Source organism: Eulemur rufifrons, chromosome 28 (genome assembly GCF_041146395.1).
Source record: "Eulemur rufifrons isolate Redbay chromosome 28, OSU_ERuf_1, whole genome shotgun sequence".
Taxonomy (NCBI): Eukaryota; Metazoa; Chordata; class Mammalia; order Primates; family Lemuridae; genus Eulemur; species Eulemur rufifrons.
The window spans coordinates 36,776,474-36,803,950 of record NC_091010.1 but is presented as its reverse complement, the minus strand read 5'-3'; positions in this window follow the sequence as shown (position 1 = coordinate 36,803,950).

Sequence of the window (27,477 nt, the reverse complement as noted above, 5' to 3'; positions counted from 1 at the left end):
GCAGCACAATTCATAATTGCAAAGATGTAGAATCAACCTAAGTGCCCATCAGTTCATGAGTGGATAAAGAAAATGTGAGAGATATATATATATATATCTCCACACACGCACACATACCATGGTATACTACTCAGCCATAAAAAGTAATGAAATAATGTTATTGGCAGGAACTTGTGTGGAACTGGAGACCATTATCCTAAGTTAAGATCTCAGGAATGGAAAACCAAATACTGTATGTCCTTACTAATAAATTGGAGCTAATAGATGGGTACACGTGGGCATAACGTGATATAAAGGACATGAAAAACCAAGAAGGGGTGGTTAGAGGTGGGTATGGGATAAAAAACTACCTATTGGGTACAATGAAAACTATTCTGGTGATGTGCACACCAAAAGCCATGAATTAAGTATTATAGAAGGTATCTATATAACAAAAAAACTTGTATACCCTTAATATTTTGAAATAAAAAATATATACCCTTCCTTTTCTCTTGGTTAAAAACATAGAGGTGGCATGGCTAGATCATATGGAAAGTGTAAAAAAACACAAAGAAAGGTATGGCCTTGGGAATCAGCAGACCATTATGCAGGCCAAACCTTCAGCTTGCCCTGCCCTTGGACTTTGAATTATGTGAGGTAACAGCATTTCTTATTGTTAAGACATTTGTTTTCTATTTCTTGCAATCAAAAACATCTTGTGGGATCCAGTGCAATTATCCTTGTTTTACACATGAGAAAGCTGAGGCTTAAGGAGGTTCAGTAACTTTCCCAAGACAACACATCTAAAAAGTATCTGAGCTTTTGTCTGAATCCAGGTCCATCTCAATTTTTTCCATATTTTATCACTGCCTTTCATCCATAAACAGATATAATCAATTGATAAGAGCCATAATAAATAACATTGATAACTATTATCAATTCCTGTGCAAATAATCCTCTAGCAATTTCTTGTGACAAACTAGTTTTGTAGCATTTTAATTATATGAAATTGTGTGAACTCATCCTATTTAAGGAGAGAAGCTGGAGAAGGAACTAAACCTAAACCATTCTAGGGCTTCCAAAGGACATGTAGTGGCTTGAATGGTGCCATGTCCCACCACTCCCCCCAAAAGATGTGTCCACCCAGAATCTGTGAATGTGACTTTACTTGGAAAAGGGTACTTGAAGATGTAATTATGTAGTTAAGGATCTTGATATTAGATCATCCTGGACTACGGTAGGCCTTAAATCCAGTGAAAAGTGTCCTTAGAAGAGAAGACACAGGCACAGAGAATAAGACCATGTGAAGATAGAGGCAGAGACTGGAGTTATACAGTCTCTTGCTAAGGAACACTTGGGGCCATCAAAACCTGGAAAAGGGAAGGAAGGATTCTTCCCCTAGAGCTTTCAGAGAGAGAGTACAACCTACCAAAACATTGACTGCAGACTTCTGGCCTCCAAGACACAGAGAATAAATTCCTATTATATTTAAGCCACCATTTTTGTGATAGTTTGTTATGCCAGACCTAGGAAACTAATACAGGACAGTGTTGACTTAAAGAATTCCCACCTTCTTTCCTTTCCCTTGACAAGAGTTTGTTTCAGTGTTGACTACCATGCCACTGAACTTGGTAGATATGGTTAGTTGTGTGTGCTGCCTTCCATGGAATGGAGTTGCCTCTTAGAAGTAGCTGTAAGCAGGGGCTGTATTCCTAGCACTACTTGCATTTTGATCTAGTGTGTGTCTAGTTTTGACCAATGAAGTGTGGGCAGAAGTGAGGCATGTTACTTCTGAGGGAAGTTACTTAAGAAGAGTGTGTTCTTTTCCTGCTTTCTTGAATCTTCTCTGCTGGCTGGGTCGGAAAACTGCAAGGTCCTAGTGGATGCAAAGCCACAGATGGCATGACCATTTTAGCTTAGTGAAGTGCATGACACTATGGAGGGTAGTGGGTTTCTTAAATAAAAGTGGAGTCCTGCTAATCAGGAGAAAGGGAGGTGGGCAACACACAATATCTACTACAACTACTCTGTTATGTTCATAATACTTCTTATTTTGCTTTGATGGAATTGCTTTGATGGTATTCAGATACTTGAAAAATACCTTTCCAAGGGATATCTTCTCAGTCTTTTGAGTAATAATGATAGCATTTAACTATAAAGTATTCATTCAAATGTTAATGAAACACTTTCACTACATATTCATTTACTTCTTATAAGACCCCATCATGTAGCTAAAACCAGTTGAACTAACATTAGTACTAAGAAATTTTGACTTCTAATCCATAGCTCTTTCTCTGCAGTACCCCATTCTTATGCCTGGAAGACATAAGCTTGTATCTGTGGTGAATATGTCCTCTTTTCTGGCTACCCAATATATATTTTCCTTCCTTGTAGTTAATGCTAATCTGAAGTTCTGGGAGAACCACCCCTTCTGCTACTCTCAGCCTAAGTGCTTTAACTAGAGTTGACTATATCCCTGATTCCAGAGATGGACATGTGACTCTGGCTAATCAGAAATGACATTTCTCTGCCCTAGAACCAATATAGGCCAATGAGAGTCAAGTCCAGAACTTTCATCATATTGGGGTACATGTAAGAAACTGCACCATGGGCAGCCATCTTGCTGCTATGTAAGAAGCCAAGAGAGCCGATGTATCAGACACTTGGATCTCAGGATATCCATTGAGTCTCTGAATCCTTTCAAGCCGAAAGTCAAATTTACTTGTGGACTTTTCAAAAGTGTCTCCCTTTTGCTTAAACCAGTTCATGTTAGATTTTCTTTATCAACTGTTTATGACATAGCGAATTTTACTTCATATGGATAATAATTATTTAAATAAGAAAAGTAAAGTACTAGAGAAGAGTACTTCTAGTCACTTTGAGTTTCAGAACTTTGAGCCAAAAGCTTGAGGGGACACCAGCTAGTCTAGCCCGAGGTACAGGTTCTGAGAATTCCCTGCTCAGGATTTTGTGTCCTCCTTCATTAGGTCTAAATAATGGGAGCCCAATACAGACATAAGCTCAATAAAAAAAACTTGTTGAATATTGAGTGAATCTGGGATAGTATGTACTTCCATGAAGTTCCAAGTACATGTTCACACATTATTCCTGAAATAAATTGTTCATAACTTCTGCAACAGCTCACAACTTGATGTTCAGTAGGATAAATTATCTTTTTTTCTGTTGCTTTTTAATTTGAAGTATAATTTATGGAGAATAACACCCAAAATTTAATTGTGTGAATGTATGCTTACATATGTGGAAGCGGAGGTAAGGAAGAGGGGTAAAGAAATTCCTTTGGCAGGGAGTGGGATTTTAAAATATGCAGCTCATGTGTTGTATTTGCCTTATTCACATTTATCCTTCTTTAGAACTGACTAGAGTCAGTTTATTTAGATGATTACCAGGTCACAGTGAAGGGCTATGAATGATCTTTACTGAATTTGTTGTTTCATTTCTTTAGTACATGTATAGCTACTTGCCCATCAAAAATTACAACTGTGCTATTTCTGAATCTCTGCTGCTTTATAGAAATTCCTTTTATAGACATGAAAAGAATTTGGGAAATATAAGTTTCTAATTATTCAAGAAAAATGAGATGTTTTAAATGGCTCAGCTTACATTGATTTCCTACCTGTTGACCTTGGAAAAGGCAGGTCCTCTGATTTCTGCTACATGAGCATTCTGAAAAGGATGAAGTGAGAGTAGGAGTGGAATAGTGTGTGAAGAATACAATTTACTATGTATAGAAGTGGGAAGTCCTCCATCCATCTGCTCCTTGGTTAATGGGCTGTCATGCAGAATGTAAGCTCCTTGAGGCCAAGAACTTTGTCTTTTGGAAGAGCCTAACCCATAGTAAAAACTCAACAAATACCTTCTAAGTGACAACTGAAGAGATGGGTGAATAAAGAACTCTTCAGAAATTAAGCAAATAATGCCATGATAATTTTCTTTATAAAACTTAGGGTCCAATCACCCTTTAGCCTAATTCAATCCTATTGACCATTAGAAACCATTAGTTCTTACCACCACAGGAACAAGCTATTTTATTTATCTTTGTATTAGTTAATGTATTTATTTAACAAGTAATCACTAAGTGCTTACAAAGTGTTAGCCAGGAGTTGTCAAAGGGGGATGGTAACACCCCCCATGGGGGTGTTTGAAAATATAAGGGATCATTTGTTTTTGTTGTTACAATTACTGCCTCTACTGGCATTTAGTGAATAGGGGCTTAGCACGCTAAATATCCCACAAACTCTTCTATTGATGGACATTGAGGTTTGTTTCCAATCATTGTGAAGAATCTCCTGCTAAGATTCCTTTCTTGGGGCATATGTATAAGAGTTTCTCTAGGGCAATCAGCAGCTTACAAACTCTTTTAATTGTGGGCAATAATAATACATTTTATATCACAATCCTGGAATACACGTTTTTATATGCGTGTGGATAACTGAAAAAATAATTCTCAAGACAATACTATGTATGCTATGCACACTATTCCATTAATAAAAATAATGCTGCTTGCAACAGACATTGATTTTCAAAACCTATTTGGTCAAAACTCAGTTTAAAAAAGCAAAGCTTTAGAGGGCATGCACAATAGTAGAATTATTGGGTCAAAGAGTAAGCTCATGTTTTTCTAGAAAATGCCAAACTATTTTTAAAGTTGTTATTCTAACTCACACCTACTAAGAATGGATAAGAGGCTCTATTGCTCTACAATCTTCCTTATGGTCTTTTTTTCTCTACATGCATGTGTGCTATCATACTATATACAGTTTTGTGTTTTTTTTTTAAATTTAACATTAATAGAAACAATTTCCAACATCATTAGTTGGTATTAAAACATGAGATACTTGATTACAGCATAATACTTCATTGTAAGAATATATCATTATTTATTTGACTTTTCCTCTGTTGTTGACCATAACTATGCTTGTAAAACTTTGGATAATTCTCTAATGAAATTATTGATTATGTATAATCTTTGATTAATTGATCTCTGATTACACCTTGTGGCAGATTCCAACTCTTAGGATTACTGGGTCAAAGGGTATGACCATATTCATGGCTTTTGAAATACATTTGCAAATTGCCCTCAAGAAAATTTAAACCTATTTACTTTTGATGAATCCAGGTTTTCCTAATTTTGACTGAGTAAAATCAAGCTTACCTGAACATACAACATTAGACAGTAGTGTTCTGTTTATAAGACATTACTCTTAAGTAGATTTGGAAATATGTTTTCCATTCTCCATATTTAGAACTGTAAATATAAACAGAAGTAAGGGAAGAATTTCCAGTCTTAACACTGTATTAATTCATTTCACTTTAATAGTTGTTTGCCTCACTGTAGGATGAAAATAACACTGTACTAGCCACCAGAAGGCCTACCTTTTAATTTTGACTCTCACCAACCATGTGACCTTTACCAAATCGTTTAACCTCTCTGAATCTTCCTCCATAGAGTGATATGTGGCTTTGCTCTGCCTGTCTACAGAGTATATGTGAGAGTTAAATGACCTGGGAAAGGTAAAACCATTAGTATTGAAATCGGTCAAGTGAAACAAATGAAACCATAAGAAAGTCATTTGGAAATATTTTTACTCTAGCCAGTAGATTTACCACCACAATATTGGTCTTATAAATATGTAACCAAATTTTTCCATTGATTTTACCAGTGAGGTAAGTCTAGGTTTCACAGCTAGTAGACAATATCTTTTTTATTTATTTATTTATTTATTTTTATTTTTATTTATTTATTTTTTTTTAAGACTAGTCAAGTGCAGTAGTGAGGAGGGGGGAAAGTAGTAGAACAAGGAGTTCAATCTGTAACTGACTGTGAACAATCAAGTGAGATAACTCACTACCTTCGGACCAGCCTTTTTTATTTATTTATTTTTATTAAAAAGGCAACATTCACTAAAAGCCCAGTCTTCACCACAACACAATGGATCAGTGTAACAAAACTGTACTTGTACCCCCTAAATCTATTTCAAAAAGGGGGGAAAAGAAAGAAAAATAAGACAACATTAAAGAAAGAAAAAGTAAATTTCCCATAATTAAAAGATAAACAACAAAAAAATCTAATGTTTGGGGTAGAGCAACTTGAGACCCTAATTTAATTGGTCCAGAATGGGGTCTGGGCTTTGGTGTATTTTTAAAGCTCCTTAGGTGATTTTAATGTGCAGGTGTGAGTGAAACTTCTAGAGCTGAGCTGTACAGTATGGTAACTACTGGCCACATGTGGCTGTATAAATTTAAATTTAAACTAATAATATTAAAAATTCACTTCCTCAAGAGTGGTAGGCATATTTCAAATGTTCAACTATCACATGTGACTGGGTTGGTGGCTACTATACTGGACAACACAGAACTTCTCCATCATTACAGAAAATTCTGTCAGACAGCACTGTTCTTAAAGCATATACAATTGATGAAGACAGGAAAACTTTTGATAAGAGAGTGTTAAGTATTTTTTTCTCTTTCTCTTTCTCATTCATCTAATATTTGCTGTGGGCTCCCTGTGTCCCCGGCACTGTGCCTGATCAGTCTTCCCTTTCCTGCTACTCTCCTGATACTTGTTCTGTCTGAGTAACCCCTGTTTAAATAGTTACTTTCTGTTTTTAAAATAAACATTTTATGTTACAAAAAATGGAATATCACTATCATTCACCTTAAATAGAAAGGAATGTTTATAAAATATAAGGTGTAATTTTCTAGCAAGAAAGTCCACTTAGGAGGCACCTCGGTTCTACTACAAAGAAAATGCCAGATAAAGGGTAATAGCTGTTAAAGCGTCAACACATATCTACCTGAACTCAAGATCCAGTGAACTCCCCAGATGCCAGAAAAGACAGAGAAATCAAAGGCAGAGTGCTGAGCAGGTGGGAAGTCCTGGAGGTCCACTAGGATGCTTGTCCCAGTTATAGCCATGGAGGCTGGAGATCTAGTAGCCAGGCTAGGACATATGAGGGGTGAAGAAACTGGAACTGACACCCCCTTGCCCCCTCCAGCAAACAAATCAGCACAGACACTGCTCAAAAAACTTCCCTGGCGCAAAAAAATATTTTTAAAAAGGCAAGGATGCATGAAGTCTATGTCTGAATGAATAAAAAATTTTAACAAGTAACCCAAAGAAAGCCCACTGTGATGGTTAATTTATGTGTCAACTTAAGTGGGCCATGGGGTGCCCAGACATTTGGTCAGACATTGTTCTGGGTGTGGCTATGAGAATGTTTTTGGTTGAGATTAACATCTGGATTGGTAGACTGAGCAAAGCAGTTACCCTCCCTAGTATGAATGGGCCTCAGGCCTCAGCCAGTCAACTGAAGACCTGAGTAGGACAAAAAGGCTGAGTAAGAAGAGGGGACTTGTCTGTTGGCCCATCAGTCTTCCCCTGCCCTGGGACTGCAACTTACATCATCGACTCTCCTGGTTTTCAGGCCTTTGGACTCAGGCTGAGAACTGCACCACTGGCTCCCCTGGACAGTTAGCTTGCAGACTGCCGAGCCTGGGCCTCTTCAGCCTTCATAGTCCGGTGAGCCCATGCCTTGTAATAGATCACTTCATACACACACACACACACACACACACACACACGTTCTATCGGTTCTGTTTTTCTGAAGAACACTGTTTAAGCAGAGGGGAACAGATAAAACTTCTCCCTGTTCCCTGGCAGATGAAACTGGGAATGTGACTTAAGCTTATCAGATGTTCCCACTGAGACTTGGTGGGATTCTGGAGAGACCAAGGCAAAAGCCAAAGAGTCAGTCAGTGATGATCTTGCAGTGACTGCCACAGAATTGAGAGCCCAGTGGCATGTAGCTGAGTGGCCAGCTGTGGAGGAATCCAGAATCCCAGTGTCCAGCATCCAGTGGGTACAATGCCAGTGTCGATGGCATCAGAAACAAACTCTGGCGGGTTCTTGGCCAGAGCTTGTCTTCACTGATTCCAAGCTTTCTGGCCATTCTACTTAAATTCACTACAAATGGTTTCTGTTTTTCCTATAGGCTACAGGAACTCACTGAACAACGTAAGCAGGGAAATGACAAGATTAGTGCCGTGGATTTGTGTCTCTGTGTTCCTAGAATGTTGGTCACTTCTTCTGAGAACAACCTCTCCCCCATCACTCACACAAAGGGATGCTTTTGAAGAGTTCTGAATTTAGATTGTATTTTCTTCTGTTCTATTTTAGAACTGGGCCAGCTCTCTGCTGTGGAGAGGTGTGTCCCAAGGTGTGAGTCAAGTGGCATGATGAAAACATTCCAGCTCCAAAAGTTCATCTTTCTCCCTAACTGACAACAGATCCTTCTCCCTACCTGAACATTCCAACTAGTAGTCTCCACGTGTTAGTGACTACAAACAGTAAGATGGATGCAGACCTTTATCCCCACTGTGGTTATCAGGCAGCTTAATTACACTTGAAGACACAGTTTTCCTTCTCTGTAAAATGGGCATGACAGTAGTACTGAGCTCATGGAGGTTTTATGAGGTTTAGGTGAAATGATGCTTGTTAAGAACTCCTCACAGTGCCTGGCACATATGTTTAAGTAGTAGATATGATATTATCTTGGAAATCCAGAGGGCAGGTGTGTGATAGAGAGGTTCGGGTTTCAGCTAGTTGAAAGAAGTGCTGTATGTTTAAGTCCAATTTGGACTAGGCTCATTTTAAGACTCTCATAGGCCATAGGCACCTTTATATTTATAGGTTCAATCTCACATTTTATAAAACAAGTTACCATATACCGTATCCTACATTAAATATCCCTTTTTTGCTGTAAAATATTAAAAAGTTTTTTTAAGACTCTGCTTTTAAAATTGTTTCTACTAATAACTTACTTGTGATATCTTTGAAATCACTATGCTTACATTGAATTTTTTTTAAATAAAGGTCAATCTATACATTCTTTCCTAGGTAATAACATTTTTATAAATATTAATTTTTTAGTGAGACTTCATATAAGCAGGGCAAGTTTTCTCTAACTTTTTATGATGAAATTTTTTTTAACAAAAATGCTAGTAAAATAGTTCAATTTATACCTTTATGCCTACCACCTGGATTCAACAGTTGTTTATATTTTGCCATATTTGTACTCTGTTTATCAACACAGATGAATATGTATTTTTTCCTCTTTTTTTCGGCTAAAAATTTTGAAAGTTGCCAAGTATCATAATGCATCACCCCTAAATCCTCAGCGTGCACCTCCTACATAGTTATAATCCCTTTATCACACTTAAGAAAATTAACATAAACTAGCTAATATCTTCTATTATCCAGTTCATTTTCAAACATCTTTGGTAGCTGATTTTTTGAACCAAGATGAATGAAATTTCAGGGTTGTATTTGGCATGACTCTTTTTATTTTTAACATAGAACCCCTTTTGTCGCCCCTCATGACATTGATCTTTTCAAGCCTTTTTTGAATGCTTCCATTCTGGGTTTGCCTATTTCTTCATGGTGGTGGTGAACTTGTGCCTCCATCTCCTTTATTTCTTATGTGCTGGTAGTTAAGTATAGATTCTCGATGAAGTTCTGTGTCCACATTTCTGGAAGAGTACATCGCAGTGACACTGTGAACTTCATATTGCATTATAGCGGGGAAGGCTCCTTTCAGGTTGTCCCAGTGTCGGAGGCCTAAACTTGACCACTTGGTAAGCATGGTAACCCCAGATCTCTTCATTATAAGGGCACATTTCCCCCTCTTGCAATTATTAAGTAATGTGGGGAGGGGTGATACTTTGGCACTGTGAAAAAAATATGTTGAGGTTATCATAATAACCTTTTATCTAATAATTACAGCATTCATAGATGCTCCCTGCATGAACTGGTTATTATATTGAGGATTACAAAAGGGCAATCTTCTGCTGTTATCATTCCCTCTACATTTGTTCATATAATATCTCTCTGTTTTCACATCTAACAATGGATCCATAAATTTAATAATGGAAAACCAGCCGGGTGCGGTGGCTCACGCCTGTAATCCTAGCACTCTGGGAGGCCGAGGCGGGTGGATCGCTCAAGGTCAGGAGTTCGAGACCAGCCTGAGCAAGAGTGAGACCCCGTCTCTACTAAAAATAGAAAGAAATTATCTGGCCAACTAAAAATATATATAGAAAAAATTAGCTGGGCATGGTGGCGCATGCCTGTAGTCCCAGCTACTCAGGAGGCTGAGGCAGGAGGATCGCTTAAGCCCAGGAGTTTGAGGTTGCTGTGAGCTAGGCTGATGCCATGGCACTCACTCTAGCCCGGGCAACAGAGCGAGACTCTGTCTCAAAAAAAAAAAAATGGAAAACCAATAAATTTAATAAATAAAACTGACATAATGTGATATAATGCTACATTTTATACGTACATATATATTTTTAATGGGTAAAGCCAACACATTTTCTCAAACATTTTTAGCTCTTGAAAAATTCGTAGCCTCTGTAGCACTGTGGACAAAATAGCTTTGATTTGAATTATTTCTAAGAACATGGTCATTATTAAACAGTTCTGATTGTGTTGTTCGGCACTGTGAGTGAATGCGTGCATCAGCAGGTGTGGAAAAAAAATTGTGGTTTGAAAAAAAGTCTGCTCCAAATCCAAGGCCCCAGCTGAGAGCATCTGGGGTTGGGGTGGGGGTGAGGTGATATGGGGTGAATGAAGATAACAGACAAGTATATCCCTGTGTTACTTCCTGTGACTCACTATGATTTAAATCAAATCAACAGGCATGTTGTGAGTGTTTATTTTGGGTAAAAGACTGCTAGCATTCGTTTTTTGCTATTTATAATACTTCTTTAAACTTTAAGAAGGATCAGCCATTCACTTATTTATTCCTTTATGAAAATTGACTGCATACCTACTATGTGCCAGGCCTAGAGAAGACCCTGTCTCTTCTGGGAAGAGGAGCGTATGCATAGCGGAAGGCCAGCATACATGTCATTGAAATATATGCTCCTGTCCAAACCCTCTCTTCTTGGGTGACAATTCAACTCAGTCTGGCTCAGATATGTTTACTTGCTTATTTGCTTTCTCATGCTAATGGGAGTGGTGTTTTGGTTGTCATTTTCTTTCCCTAGCCGAGCTGTTCTTGGCAGCCTCCAGTAATGAGGACTGTTTTAGGGGCTACCTTTCTAACTACTTCTGTCACATTACAATGTACACTGAATAGTGATGGTGAACGTTTTTAGTGATGGCTACATTAAAAGCCCAGCCTTCACCACTAGGCAATAGATCCATGTAATGAAATTGTACTTGTACCCCCTAAATCTATAAAAAGAAAAAATAAAAAAAAGAAAGAGCTAGGTAGTGTTAGCTGGAAAACAGGCAAAGGCATGAAGGTGAGAAATCCAAAAACATCTTTAGAGAAACAGAGAGTGAATGTGACCAATGCTGCTCCATGTGGGCTATTGTTTTGTTATAAATAAATAAATGATAATTATTAGAGAAGCGAAATTTTAAAAAACAGAAAATTCTAGACAAGTGTTTTGTTAGAGTCAGCAGACAAGATTACTCTACCAAATTGCTATCAAAGTCTCTAAATGCTTACTTGTAATTTTCTATTTATCTCATCATGGACTGACAGGAAGTGTCATGGGTCCTCAGGTCACACTTTGGGTAGCACAAGACGAGACACATGGCCTAGAGTAAGGCGACCGTGAAGGCAGGTAGTCAGAAAAAAAGGTAAGAGTATTGTGCCTGTAGGAAAATCTAAAAACTCTTATGTGTTTCATTATTATGTTCTCATGTGGAGCTGGAAGAAAGATAGAAAGCAAAGGATCCGGGCATCAGGTGAAAACATTAGAAGAACAAAAACTAAAGGAAAACAAGGCAAGCTGAAGAGAGAGTAAAATGAGGACATTCTTCTTAACATAGATAGAAAATTCCCATTACCCAAATGTTGTTCTCGTTCAGTTCTGTTAGTTAAATTAGATAAATCTCTATATTTTTCCACCTCTGTTTTCCTATACCTTTTTATGGGTCTGCGTGAGTGTTTATGCACATGTGTGTATATATGTGTGTCTATTTCCAGTTTGGTGAGTCAGAATCTTAAGATTCTAACCATCTCTTTTCAAACTTTTTTTTTTTTTTTACCACTTAAAAACTGCACCTTTAGAAAGAAAACTACACTTTTGGAAAGAAAGTTTAAATATGCAAGAAGACATGTAATTGGTGAAATTTAACAATCCACCATAGTAATTCATCCAATGCCTACCACATAAGTAGGCACTCAATAGATGTTAATTATTGAATGAACTCTGCTGAAAGTTGGTACTCACTTTGTATTAATATTTGGCTATTTACAAAGCTTCTCCAAAGCACTCTCTGGTATTGGAAAGAGTCAAATAAACAAAATGATGATAGCATATCAAGACATAATTTTTTTAAAGTATCATACAGTGAATAAAGTGTAAAAAACAAACAAAAAAAATAATGAGATGAGGCAAACAATGAAAAAAAAAATTTATTCAGAGTTCATGGTCTCTTTTGAAGCAATTCCTTCACTAAAGGTTTTATTTTCCCCTAATTCTTTTTCAGCAGGACTTTTGGCCCTATAGTGATTAAAAGCATGATTTAGGTTCAGAACATCCACATGTGTAGAGCTCGGGCCACATCTCTCTTGATTACTAGAAATAAAAATATCTAGTCCACAGGGCTACTGAAAAGAGTATATAGCATATGTCTCATTGAGCCCAGTGCTAAATAAATGGTAGCTATTATTGCAATGTTATAAATGACTGTTTGGCACCTAAAAATCACATCACATGCATTTATTTTCTATTAGCAAGCTGTTAAAGTAAATCTTGAGTAATATCCCTGGCTTTGGTTCCTTCTTGTTTGACTTTGTGCACCACATATTCATCAAGCTCATAACTCCTCCTCTATCATTTCCCCCTTGAAAATTTTTCAATTGCTCATGGAATAAACACCACATTCCCAAGGCTGGTTTTCTAGGACCTCTGCCAATCAAACTGGACTGCTTGCTTTTCTCCAAACTCATTCTGTACAATTTTCCTGTACCCTGAGGTTCTTCAGCCCCTGGTTTCCATACTGCCTGCCTTTTCTTCTCTAAACCATCTTCGTTCTTTGATGCCCAGCTCCATGTACTCTTCATCGAGGAACCTGGCATAATTCCTAACGATACTGAAGATTGTTGTTTGCTTTTTCAGATTCCTTGTAGTCCTTCATCTGTAGTTATGCTTAAGTGCCCTTAGCTCTTGTAAAGTATATGTTATTGTGATTTGTATAAACTGAGTTCACTGGTTTCTATCTCTAGACTCTTGTAGTAGCCAGGTGTTTCTAGGAGTTCTTCTGAAGATCAGCAGGAACTCGTAAACACATCTGGTCCATCACCATGTGGCTTAGGCGAGATATTCTTCTTCTTCAGTCCTACCTTGATGGGTACCACGGAGTCCTTTGCTACTTCCACCTGGTGGAAGAACTAGGCTCCGTGGCTTCTGCCTCCCCTAACTTCCCACTGTGGCCTTCCCAGCACCACCTCTGCCACTGCCAAAACAGGGTGGGATATCTCTGCAAAGTAGGGATGAAGGCTCCTCTGTACCTTCAGTTACACTTGAGCCTCTAGCACCTATGAGGATTCAGCTCTTTCTTCCATACAGCTTTCCCAGCTGCATGGACTCAGTCCAAAGTTCTTGAAGGGTGGGCCAAGAGATGAATTGTCCTGGCAAGTACCATGCTATACTCCACACCACACCTTCCTGAGACAGCTGAGGCTTTGTTACTGATTAAACTTTTGTGGGCCTGCTACTATTCCCATTAGAACCTGTTATTGTCCAACAAGATCCTAAGGGCCACTTAAAAAACAAAACCTCTCTATTACACTAGCTTGCCAGACTTTTCCAGAAACGCCTGAACCCCAGCATTAGGTATAATGAAGGCTCTTGCTGAAATCTCCACTCTGTATTACCTCATGTGAGCACAACTGGATTGCAAGCTTCCTTAGGACAGAGCTCATGTCCACAGTGCCTCGAAAACAGTAAGTCCTCAATAAGATTTTATTGGATAAATGAATGAGTTAAAATAATAATTATAGCTAATATTTACTGAGTACTAGACATGATTTCTAGTGCTTTGTTTTCATGAGTTTTTTTTAATCATTATTAAAACTCTGTAAGGAGGTACTATTGTTATTCTAATATGCGACCCAGTATCATCCATTTGCTCCTATAGTTCCGTTCTCTACCCTTCTCTACAGCTCTCTGCCCCAGCAGGCTGGCCCACATGAACTACCTCAGTGGGGCTCTTTTCCCTCCGGTTTGTGTGGGTTTGGCCACTGGGAGACAGTGGCAAGAGATCGGAGTGAAAGAGGACAGAAGGATGGAGTTGATCTCTGCCTGGCCCCTTCACTGGATCAGGCTGGGACCCTCTCCTGAGAGTCACAGTTCTTCCCAAGACGGCTTTCTTCTCAGGATCTCTTATGTTTCCTTCCTTTTCCCTTCAGGCTGGGGTGGAGGGGGCGGTGGTAATATCCCACTGTTACCAGACTCAGGGGCCTTCACCATACATGGTGGTCCCTCTACATTTAGACCTTACCGTGGTAGATAATCGATTTGGTAAACCCTTCTCTAATTATGTTATTTTGAGTAAGTCATCCTTATCTCTCTGGAACTCTCAGTGTAAACCATGTTACTAAAGAGGTAACTGAGACTCACAGAGGTTAAGGAGGTTACTTAAGATCACTATAAAACAAAGATACTAATAATGGGAATTTGTATTCAAGCCAATGACTTTAACTACCACATTATGCACACACACAAGAACTGCATTTGAATGCCAGGAGGCAGTGGTACACAGTGGATAAGCACATTGTCATTGCAGTCACAAAGATCTGGGCCCCTAAACTGGCTCTATAACCTAGTTGTAGTATAATCTTGGGCAAATTATTCTAGCTCTTTAAGATTCCATTCCTCAATCTGTGGAATATGGATGCTACCTACCTTAGAATTATTATAAGTTTTAAATTGCTGCTAATTTATGTAAAGTGCTAGCATAGTGTCTGGCAAATAATGAAGACTTAATAATTTTCATAAAAGCTATTCCTAAGGGGATTATTTGGAGCTATGGGAGAACACAAGAGAAGTTTCCTACGTGGTACCTTTAGTCAAGATGCTTATAATAGTAATAGAAAGAAAATAATCAAATACTAGATGGTTTGAACGGACATTGGTATTAAAGGATTCCAGGCAAAGGGAAGAAACTTGTGATTCTAAGTAGATAAGTCAGGCTTCATTTGCTATTTCTTCATCTCTCTCTTCCATTTATTTTCTTGCCTTGGTCCTGGCCATCCCGTTGAGTATGCAAACATTCCCCAGGCATTGTGGTCTGAGTCAACAAATAGAAACCAGCAGGCTTCATCACAAACCTTCCTGCCTGTTAATTCTTGTGGTGATAACCCTTGCTTTCCATGTGGCTTGCTTAGCTATTCTAGTGGAATTAGGTTGGTGTAGGCAAGGAAGAGAGAGCCAGGGTGCTTTCTTCAGAACAACTTTGGCTGCACTCTTAAATACAAAGTCTATCTTTTCAGTGAGGACATTTATGCAGTATTATTAGGTCATTAAATAGGAAATACCTGATTTCTAATAAAAAATGTAGTTTATTATATCTCAAACAAGAAGCAGTACAATCAAAGTGTGTGCCTAAACTGTCAACACAGTTTTGCCATCTTAATGATAGCTTGTTTATGCCAGCAGCGAAGAAGCCTGGAGAGAGACTGGCCATGAAATTGTAAAAGGTGTTTTCCACAGCTTGTTGAGAATTGAATATTTTTCCTTGCAAGAAGTGGTCCAAACCCTGGGAAAAGTAGTAGTCAGTTGGTGCAAGGTCTGGTGAACATGGTGGATGATGGAGAGTTTCCAAGTCCAGCTGCTGTAGTTTGAGCAGTATTGTTTGTGCAACATGTGGTTGAGTGTTGTCTTGCAAGAGGATTGGCATGTCTCTGTTGACCAATCTCAGCTGTTTAATGGCATTTCATCCAACTAGTGACTGGTTGCCGTAGACATTGCTGTAATCGAATGACCAGGCTTTATGAAGCTGTAGTGGGTAATACCAGTGCTGGGCCACCAAACAGACACCATTAGCTTTATTTTTTGATGAATATTCAGTTTTGGACTGTGTTTCAGCACTTCATCTTTATCCAACCATTGTGCTGAATGCTTGTGATTGTCAAAAAGAACCCATTTATTCATCACACATAACAATACTGTGTAGAAATGGTTTGCCTTTATGTCGTGACAGCAAAGAAAGGCAAGCTTTTGGATGATTTCTCTGCTGACACTCATTTAATTCTTGTGGAACCCATCTATCCAGATTCTTTACCTTGCCAATTTATTTCAAAGGGTCCAATATTGTTGGACTAGTAATGTCAAACCTTGCTGCTAATTCATGCATAGGTTGAGACGGATTCACTTCCAGTATAGTTTTGAGCTCATCATTATCCACCTTGGTCTCAGGTCGCCCATGTGGCTCATTTTCAAGATTAAAATTACCAAAATGGAGCTTCTCAAACCACTGATGTGCTGTGCGCTTATTAGCCACATCCTTCTCAAACACTTCATTGATATTTTGAGTTGCTGGTGCTGCATTGGTTCCACAACAGAACTCATATTTGAAAATAACACATATTTTCGACTTATCCATGGTTTCACAAAAATTGCTCTAAAAAAATTTGAAAGATAATCGCAGGCCAAAATGTGTGTTTGAAAGACTGAGGATGTACCTTCACAATAAAAATAAGACAAGTGTCCAAGTAGAACATCAGAGATATCAACTGTCAAACTTAGAAATTAAGGAAATTGGACATTTTGTACTTAACCTAATATATTTCAATAAGAGCTTCACAACTTAAAATAAAATTGTTTTAAAAATTACCAGTAAGTGAAAAATAAATCTTAACTATGAGCTCTACAGAGATATGGGCAATACAAAATCAATAATGAATTTTTTTATGGGCACAAATATTCTAAATGTGTGTCTAATCTATGGCAAGGCTTGCAAATGTATGATATGTATATACTTCCAACCCCCTATCAAAATTAGAGGTGGCCTTAGAATCTCTAAACACAACACTGAAATCTGCCATCATTCACTAGATTGAAGTTAGTTAGTATAAATGATAAAGCTTGTCTATTATTGTTGTTCTATGAGATAAGGACCCTACCTTTGTATATCATATCACTGTCCAGTGTTTATCATTGAATATAAAACCAAATAGGACTTGTTTATTTTTTAGGTGAATTTATTTAATGCTATTGATAAGCCAGGATATTTATCTAGGAATATAAATTTAGAATATTAGCTGCATTCTGAATTATGATTTTTTTATCTTTCTTTATGTTGCCTATGGAGACTGTATCAGTTAGCTTTTGCCATGTAATAAACTACTCCAAAATTGAGTAGTTTAAAACAACAACCATTTTATTTGTTTATGATTCTGTGGGTCAGTAATTTGGGTTCAGCCCTGCTGGGCTGGATCTCTGGTCCTGATTGTATTGGCTGGGCTCACTGATATGTTTGCAGTTAGCTAAGGGCTGACGATCTCACTCACACGTCTGGTATTTGGCTGCCTGGTGGCAGGGACAACCAAGGTAACTGGATCATATCTCACTTATTACCCAGCAGGCTGGGCAGGGCTCATTCTTATGGTCACAGTTTTCCAAAGAACAGCATGAGAGGTCAGGTCTGTGATGTATGAGCACTTCTCAAGTCTCAGTTTATGACACATTTGCTATTGTCGTTGGCCAAAGCAAGTTACACAGGTAATCCCTGAGTCAATATGTCAGAGAATTTCTCAAAGTCATTGACCTGGGAAGGGAATTATTATGGATACTTTTGCAAATGATCTGCCACAGGGACACAGTTTCCAAATGATAATGTGTATTAATTAAGCTATATTCTTATAGTGACATAATTTTTCAGAAAAGCCTTACTGTAATATAATAATTCTACTTAGAAACCACATGGAGACATTTGATGTAATTATTTAAATACTGTGATGAAGTATTGTTCTTAATATTATCACTACTACTACTAAATATTTAATTTTCATAATTGCCCAATGATAAAGGTACTACTGTTATTCCCAGCAGTATGAGGAGATTGACACTTGAGAAGTTACATATCTTGCTAAATGTCACTGTAGCTGAGGAAATAACATTTGGAGAATTCTAAGGTTATATTAGTTTAATATATAGAAGGGGCTTAACAAGGTTGCTTCTATAAAGTGTTCAATGAATATATGAATAATTATAATATTACTAACAATTGAGCATGAGAGTTTACTTTCTTTTGTTTTAAAAGTCAGGCATTGACTGAGAACTTGCTAACTAAGAACTTGCTAACATATTACATTCCCCATTATGGACATCTCTATAATTGGTTCTATATTTTGCATTAACTGGAGCTGATTGCAAATACAATGTAAACTCTAATTTCCAGAGAAGTCATATAACTTAGCTCACTACTAAATAATCAAAACTTTTCAAGCACCATTCATTAAGCTATGTCATTAAATCTGAAGCTACATTACCAAAACACTAACTAATTGGCTAACCTCTTTTTATTTCTTCAATGATTATGAAAGGATGTATTTATCAAATCTCTGTGGATATAATTTATCATCTATTTTGATTTAAAGTAAAAGGGTTTATTTGGAGGGAGGTTAAATTCCACATATTGAATATATATCACTTCTGCATCAATCACATGTTGAGAAAAGAATAGAACTGGAAATCCTGTTTAAAAAGGATCTTTAAAGGGTATCTTAAGGAAATGAGAAACAGGTTTATGCTACACTTGATAACATTCTTCCATTTTCCTGAATGGAGTCCAAGAAGTATTAAATGCCCATATCTAATCATTGAATGATAAGTTTTATATCAAAGTTCAGTGTGAATCTCATTAATTCTTTGGTTGCTCTGTTCTCTTATAATTAACTTGAAATCTAAGAAAGAATCATAGTAGTCGTATAAGGACTAGAGCTCTCCAGTTTAGTTCTTTAAAGCTCTGTTAGACAAGAATGGCAGGGAACTGGGAAACAAGCAGCCCTCATCAGGGGTCAAATTGGTTTTTCTTTTCAGTGTGCTGCCTTTGGCTTTATACCTAATTCTACCTCAGTAGTCAGTCCCTTCAGTGTTGCAATATGGCAATGACTTCTCTACCATTCCCATGTGTGGATTGAAAGTAAATGCCTGTTAAGATAAGAATTATGGGCAAGGATGATTTGAAGTATTTCACATAAGAATTAATTTTGATGATTAACTTTTAGTGTCACTTTATATAAGTGGGTCTCAACTAGGGGTAATTGTCATTTGGCAATGTCTGGAGATACTTCTGTTTATAACAATTCAGGACAAGGTGTTGCTACTGGCATCTAGTGGGCAGAGGCCAGAGATGTTACTGAACATCCTACAATGCGCAGGGAATACCCCCCACAACAGAGAATTAATTATCTGTCCCAAAACATCAACAGTGCTGAGGCTGATGAAACCTTGATTTACATAAATGATTGTTGCACTACTTTTAATTGCTTAAAACATCTAGCCATTGGTATACATGGCTATCTCTCAGGGATGTTTTAGAAGGGATTTTTGTGTATGTGCAGGGAATTGAATTAGATTATTTTTAAAATCCATTGAACTGTAAGATCCTAGGGCTTGCCATTTGCTTTACTCTTTTGGAGGGATGCCCTCCTGAAGATGACTAAGGAATTATTGAAAACCAGCAAATATGAAGGCTAATGCTTTTGCAGGCACATCTTAGGATGACACATTGCATCAGTGAGAGGGCTGCTGTTGCTAGTCTCCAGAGTGAACTTTGAGAGTAAGGGAAGGGCAAAGGAAAGGATGATTTTCAGCTCTTTCTGGATACTGTTGGTAAAGCTTAGTCATTTTATTCATGATATTTATATGTTGAAAACATCATGGAAGTTCAATGATATTTAAATTTTTTTTTTATGATTTGGTGTCTTGATTGCAGTGATAGTTTCATGGGTATATACGTATCTGTCTGAACTCAGATTGCACGGTTTAAATATTAATATGTATAGTTTATTGTATCTAAATCATACCTCAATAACATTATAAAAATTACAGACAACATATATTAGCACATTCTCACTATAAAATGTTCAATCAATGTGTAGCTTGTAAAATGTAACAGTGCTCCCTCACCTCTTCTCACTCCTCCTCGCCTTCCCCAAGTAACCCTGTTAACAGTCTATTTTCAATTTATATACATATACTCATATTTTACATATATTATGTAAACCTGGTCATGTAAATGAAATCACAACTTTTGTGCCTTTTTTCACTTTTCATTATATCTTAGAGATCTTACAGGTCTTGTACATATTATTTAGTTGCTTATTTAGGTTATTTTTTTCTCTTTTACAAACAGTAAAAAAACTTTGCATTAATACATACACATGAATCATTATTTTTATTAATATAATATTAATTTTTAGAAGTTGGACTGTTGAGTAAAAGCAAATATACACTTAAAATTTGGATAGTTACTGCTAAATTGCTTGCTACAAAGGGCTTCAATGACAACTTATAAGCTCATCAATATTTGGGAGGGCCCTTTTATTACAACTTTGACAATAAGGAATATTATCAATCTCTTAAATTTTTCCAATTTGACAGACAAAAATGAATTTTATTCATCAAAATGAACATGTTTGTTTTTGTCATTTTGTATTGGAATTTTGGTATTTTTATTGATTTGTAGGAGCTTTTTGCATATTATGGATACCAACTCTGTTTTATGTATTTATAAAACTATTATTAAACATAGAATTATCATATGATCCAGAAATTTTACTTTTGGGTGTATACCCAAAAGAAATGAAAGCAGAGACTAGAACAGATACTTGTACACCATTGTTCATAACTACATTATTACAATAACCAAGAGGTAGAAGCAACCCAAGTATCTATTGACAGATGAATGGATAAACAAAATGTGACATATACACACAATGGAGTATTACTCAGCTTTAAAAAGGAAGGACATTCTGACACATATTATAACATGGATGAATCTTGAGGACATGTCAGGTGAAATAAATCAGTCACAAAAGGACAAATACTGTATGATTCCACTTTAAGGTACCTAGAGTAGTCAAATTTATAGAGGTAGAAAGTGGAATGGTGATTGCTGGTAGATGGAGTAAGAATGGAATGGAGAGTTATTGTTTAATGGGTTCAGAGTTTCAGTTTGGGAAGACGAAAAATTTCTAGAGATGGATGGTAGTGATGGTTGTAGAACAATGTGAATGTACCCCAAGGCCCTGAACTTTACACTTAAAAATGATCAACATGGCAAATTTTATGTTATGTATATTTTACCAAAATTAAAAAATGGAAAAGAAAGATATGGATTTATTTCTAAATTGTGTTTTTTAATGGATCCTTTTTTTAAATTACTCATCACATTATTTTAATTACTATAGCTTTATAGTGTACTTGATGGTTGGTAGGATAAGACCATGATTTTTGTTGTTTTTAAAATATTTTTAATTATTCACATATAATATCTGTTTCATATGAATTTCAAAATCAACTTATCCATTTCTATTAATATTTTTAAAAATATTGTTGAAATTGCTGTGAATTTAGAGATGAATCTATCTGGGTTGTATATCATAATTATTATCCAGGAAATTTTGATTAATCACACTATTCCTACTTTGTAAAGTGTATAATAATTAATTTTTACTATTGAAATTATTGTTCATAAAAGGTTTTATAATTTTTACACCTATAATCTCCCTCCAGTTTTTCTGTAATCTCCTACATACAGTGTTTCATCAATAGCAGCAATTTTAAAACTGCTTATTCACATTCTGTACACTAATAAGCATTGTCTATTATACAGTGTATTAATTGTTTATTACTTTTGTCTTTATTTGGAAAGATGTTTTTAATTTGTATAAAATAAAAATTGAGTTTTTGGTACTTTAAGTAATAGAATAGTGATAATTCAAATGTTATATTATGCTTTGCTATTAAATAAGTAAACATATTTGCATTTGCAAGGTTAACTTTGTCAGAGTACTCTATTTCTTTTTTTTCTTTTTTCTTTTTTTTTTTTTTTTTTTGAGACAGTCTCACTCTTGCCCAGGCTAGAGTGCCGTGGCCTCAGCCTAGCTCACAGCAACCTCAAACTCCTGGGCTCAAGCAATCCTGCCTCAGCCTCCCAAGTAGCCGGGACTATAGGCATGCGCCACCATGCCCAGCTAGTTTTATATAAATATTTTTTTTTAGTTGTCCATATAATTTCCTTCTATTTTTTTTTTAGTAGAGACAGGGTCTCCCTCTTGCTCAGGCTGGTCTTGAACTCCTGAGCTCAAGCAATCCACCCACGTCGGCCTCCCAGAGTGCTAGGATTACAGGCGTGAGCCATTGCGCCCAGCCCAGAGTACTCTATTTCTTTAAGCAACCTACTTATTTTAATCTGATATTCCTGGTGAATGGGTTTTCACATTCACACAAAAAAGCAGTCTTTATAGGAGAAATAAAAAAAGAGGCCAATTTTAAATAAACATTAAGTCCATAGGAGACTATATAACCACTTTACTGGTGCCTCCGATAATATTTGGTTGTTTTCAGATATGTTTTGGGAAGCTTCCATATGTTATTTACTGTAAAAATTTCCCTAGTTATGGCATTTTATTGGATCAGCGTCTCTTAGGCTAAAACTTCAATTCCTTGGAGAGGCATTCCAAAAGACCCTCCTTCGCTCATACTTTCTGGCAAGCGTGTGGCCTTGTCTTGCCCACACCAGCCCACCAGCTCACTATCCTCTGACCAGTTAAACAGTTAGCTGGGCTTTTCAGAGGACATGTCCATAGAAGAATCTATTCAAAGGGATTATATATATATTCAAAAAGGCTCTTCCTTAATGAAAATTTTCAGATACTATAAATTATAAAAATTCAGGTAACTGATTAATTTGTTTGGAAAATTAATCCTTTGGTTACAACAAAGTGGGCATATATCATATTGGTTATTTGGTGATTTTGGTTTTCTGGGAATTGCTTTTTGGCAAATTAATATTTGGAAAATTGACCGAGGTGTGTCTCTCTTTCTCTCATTCTTTTCCTCATGTACATGCACATACACCCACAGCTGAATGTTTTCCTCCCCTTCCTCGATAATATGATAGCACTTTGGGAAAAACCTTTTAATTTTTTCCACTACTACTTTGCCGTTAGGCATTTACCTATCTCTGTCCCTAACCCTTAGAGCAGCCCCTTCCTCCTGCAGGGTCATGAGTTTCTTCAGGGCAGATACTCTGTCTTTCTCATCTCTGAATCCAGGTGTCTAGCAGAGAACCTATGACCTGTAGAAAAGTGAGCAAAAAATACTTGTTGAATGAATGAAACCAAGTACATTTGCTCAGGTAATAATACAAACATTTATATTTAATTTCCCTTTTAAAGGAACAATGCCATGATATCCTTAATAAAAGGATTCCTGGTATAAATGGCTCTTTTCCTGTATCTTTCCTAGAATGCTAATTTGACATTTGCACAAAAGGTAAATCAGTTTGTCTGAGTACAGAGGGGGCGGAAATTGTCTATCCTGATTGATAGCAATGCACTCAAGTCTAACCCCCAGGAACTTGCGGCATTTTCCATCTGTTCTTTACATCACTCCATCTCTGTTCTTAACATTCCCAAATGTTCTGAATGGAGACTTTTAAAGGAAGAGTCTGTTTTTTACTGACATACTCATGCTAGAGGAATGATTTAGAAGAAACATACAGTGACTGAAATACACACACACAGACATACTCCAGTACCACCTTATGTTACCCCAAGGTATTCCTAGCAGAGTTTCTTGCTGATGACTTTAGCCACAGTCTGAGTAATGTCTGCTTGCTTGCGCCTTGTAAAGTGATCTCCCTTCATTAGATGAAGTCTTCAGTGAAGGGTGGTAGGTGCTGCGTCTTCCTAGTTCAATATCCTCAGTCTCTCTGCCGCCTCTCTGCTCTGTCCAGACTGTGGGTGGTTGCAAAGGATGCCATGGAAAGGGGAGAAGACTGCTGAGCCAAAGCATTTTTCAATACAAAGAAAGACTTTTCATTGTAACTAATACAGTTCTTTAAAATTATTATGGGAAAGTTTTTTTTTTTTTTTTTTGTTGAGACAGAGTCTCACTTTGTTGCCCAGGCTAGAGTGAGTGCCGTGGCGTCAGCTTAGCTCACAGCAACCTCAAACTCCTGGGCTCAAGCGATCCTACTGCCTCAGCCTCCCGAGTAGCTGGGACTACAGGCATGCGCCACTATGCCCGGCTAATTTTTTTTTCTATATAGATTTTTAGGTGTCCATATAATGTGTTTCTATTTTTAGTAGAGACGGGGTCTCGCTCAGGCTGGTCTCGAACTCCTGACCTTGAGCAATCCACCCGCCTCGGCCTCCCAGAGTGCTAGGATTACAGGCGTGAGCCACCGCGCCCGGCCCTTATGGGAAAGTTTTGAGTGTTACTTCCACCTTCTCACTTTTATTAAGGCTGCTAAAATGGAGCCATATATAACCCAGATTTGGAAAATATAATCAATACAGCACTTGCAAGTATTACTTGTAAATATGACAGTTTTAACATCTCCTGGAATAGAATAGGTTCTGTGCAATTGTTTTTTTATACATATAAAAGCAAAATATAGTTTATTTTTATAATAAATGCCTAGACATCCTGATAAAATCATTTCCAAATAAATGTGTCCTCTTTGTATCTGAAATAGTAAATGAGCTGTTGAACTAACTATGCAATTTTGATTAGAGACCAAGAAAATCATGATAGTTATAAAGGACTAAGAGACTGTCAAAATAGAGTGCTCCTTATGCCTACCAAATGTTTGTTAGCTTTTTCACATGGAAACTGTTCATTTGAAATAATTTGAGATAAGCACGGATGAATGTTTCCATTAATGTAAAGCAGATAGGATTATGACCAGAGGTTATTTTCTCACATCCTTTAAAGACATATATATCTAATAATGTTTGGCTTTTGTTTTTAAAATACTAGGCCATTCTGAAGTTGTCATTAAATATATTTAATAAAACAAGAAGTACCTAGTTCTTTTTTAAAGAGAAACTAACCAATGAGCACACATGTGCACAGAGGGAAGTAAAACTCAGTGAAAATCAAGCAGGGAGGGAGTGGGGGAAGGGGGATGGACAATAACCTACCCAACGGGTACAATGAACACTATCTGGGTGATGGGTGCAAGTATAACCCTGACTCAAGCATTACAAAAGAGGTACACGTAAACCAAAAACATTTGTAACCTCATAATGTTTTGAAATTCAAAAAAAGGGAAAAAAATTTTTAAATAATGTCTAAGTGAAGGAAGGGCACACACTCTAAATTCAGCTATGCTCCTGGCTTGTTCCTGAGCATTTTATCACAAAGTAGGACAGTGTAACATGTTGCATTGGATTAATGGTTAGGAAAATCAGGAAATAATATCTCTAAGTTAGGTATTAGGCTGGCATACAGACCAGATATTAAATCTTATTTGTGTAAAAATATGTATTTTAATACAAATATGGTTATGAATGAATATAATATTTCATGAGGCATACACAGTAAATGGTACTAATCAGTGATTTTCTCCATCAGGAGAACTGGGGAACAGGGATGGGAGGGAGACTTACCTTTCATTGCATATCCTTTTGTGCTTTTTGAATTCTGCATCATGTGTATGCATTTTCCATTAAAAGCAATTTATTAAAAAATATTCTTGATTAGTGTTTGTTTGAATAACTGAAAAGAAGGCAGCACCAGGGAGGAATCTTGGGGGCATGAATGCAGTGTAAATATTCCCACCACCACCACTACTAAGCCTGTCCCATCACCTACCCTCTCCCCTAGCTGAGCTATCCTCCCACCAAAAATCAAAGCAGGAGGTAAATAACGTTTTACTTATATTTATTTATATAGGGTTACATTTAAATGACAAATGACATTTTGGTTTCATCTTCATTTGAGTCTTAAATAAAGATCCAGGTGCAGGAGTATTTAGCATCCATATCTCCACAGTTTGGATAACAAGAAGCTTAGGGAGATAAAATTACTGGTCTCAAGTCATGTGATATCCCTGTCCCCATATTCCAGGCTCAAGATTCTTACTATATTATAGAATTTGATTTCTACCGTATCTTAAGTGTCACCATTTCTTAGTTCAATTTTATTTTTCAGAATTTCTAGGAAGAATTATCTTTTACAAATGTGTGGACATATCGCAGAAAATAATAAAAGCCAATAGTCTTCCTGTTGCATGCCACAGGTGAATTCATTTACATCAATAGGACCACATTGTGAAAAGTATTTATATACATTTTTCTATAGGAACATATTTTTTTTGAGAAAATAACCATTATGATTCTTTATGTAAATTCACTAAATGGAAACCAGATAATTTTGGAGTTTGTTTAATAGCAAACACTTCATTTGTTTGAAAATAGCAACATTATGTAGATGTGAGTGTGTTTCAGGACTTCAAGCTTTTATCTTGCCCAAGGTGTGACCACACTTTATGATCACCAGAAGATGGCTGGTTCAGGTCACAGTTTTGAAGCCACACATAGTATAACATAGAATGAACTGAAAATACTGCAAGCTTTTATTAATCTGAAAGTACACTGTTACCTTTATAGCACCAACCAGACTCCATCTTAACTCCTTCTTTTCTCAAAGCTTTAAACATAGCTGGATGGATGTTGTCTATAAGAACAGACAGATAGGACTGGAGGCAAGATGGCAGGCAAGAAGAACTGCCAGCCAGAGTGTCTCTGCAAGAAAGATAAATTTTAGATGAAAGTGCAAATAAATAAATAAATAAATAAAATAAAAAACAGGCAGACAAATATAGATCAGATAAGGAGCAGAAGGAAGGGTGCCTGAACCTACAGAAGACTCCACGGGAAGAAGTTATGGAGGAGAACTGGAAGGAGAAAGGCATTGGCAGGGTCTAACCCCCTGAGAGACTTAGAGACCAGTGACAAGGGTAGGCTGAGCGGTTAAATCTCCTCTTCCTCACATCTCATTCTGCTGGTGGGCTCCTGAGTTGCTGGAGAGACCTGCCAATACCAGCCCAGAGATGGCTGGTGCCAGTCAGTGGTGAGCCTCTTGTGGACAGGGCACCAGGCTCGGAGCTCCCTTGGGGCACCTCCTGCCTCATAGACCCCATCCGATTGGCAGACACCATACTGCTTCATTACCCGTTTCCCCTCCCCTACCTGTGGCTGCTAAGAGAGACAATTTAGCCACCACCTGGAGGCATTTGCAGGGAACAGGACCTTTCCTTTTGGGGCCCTGCAGCAGACTGAGGGATACTCGGGCTATGAGCTCCCTACCCGTTGGCCTTCCCAGGTGCTGCTTGCCTGGTGACTCCAGCAGAGCAGGGCAAATCCTGAGGCAGAGAAACATTGAGCCAGTGCTGGGCAAAGACAATATATGTAACCTATACATTTGTACCCCCATAAT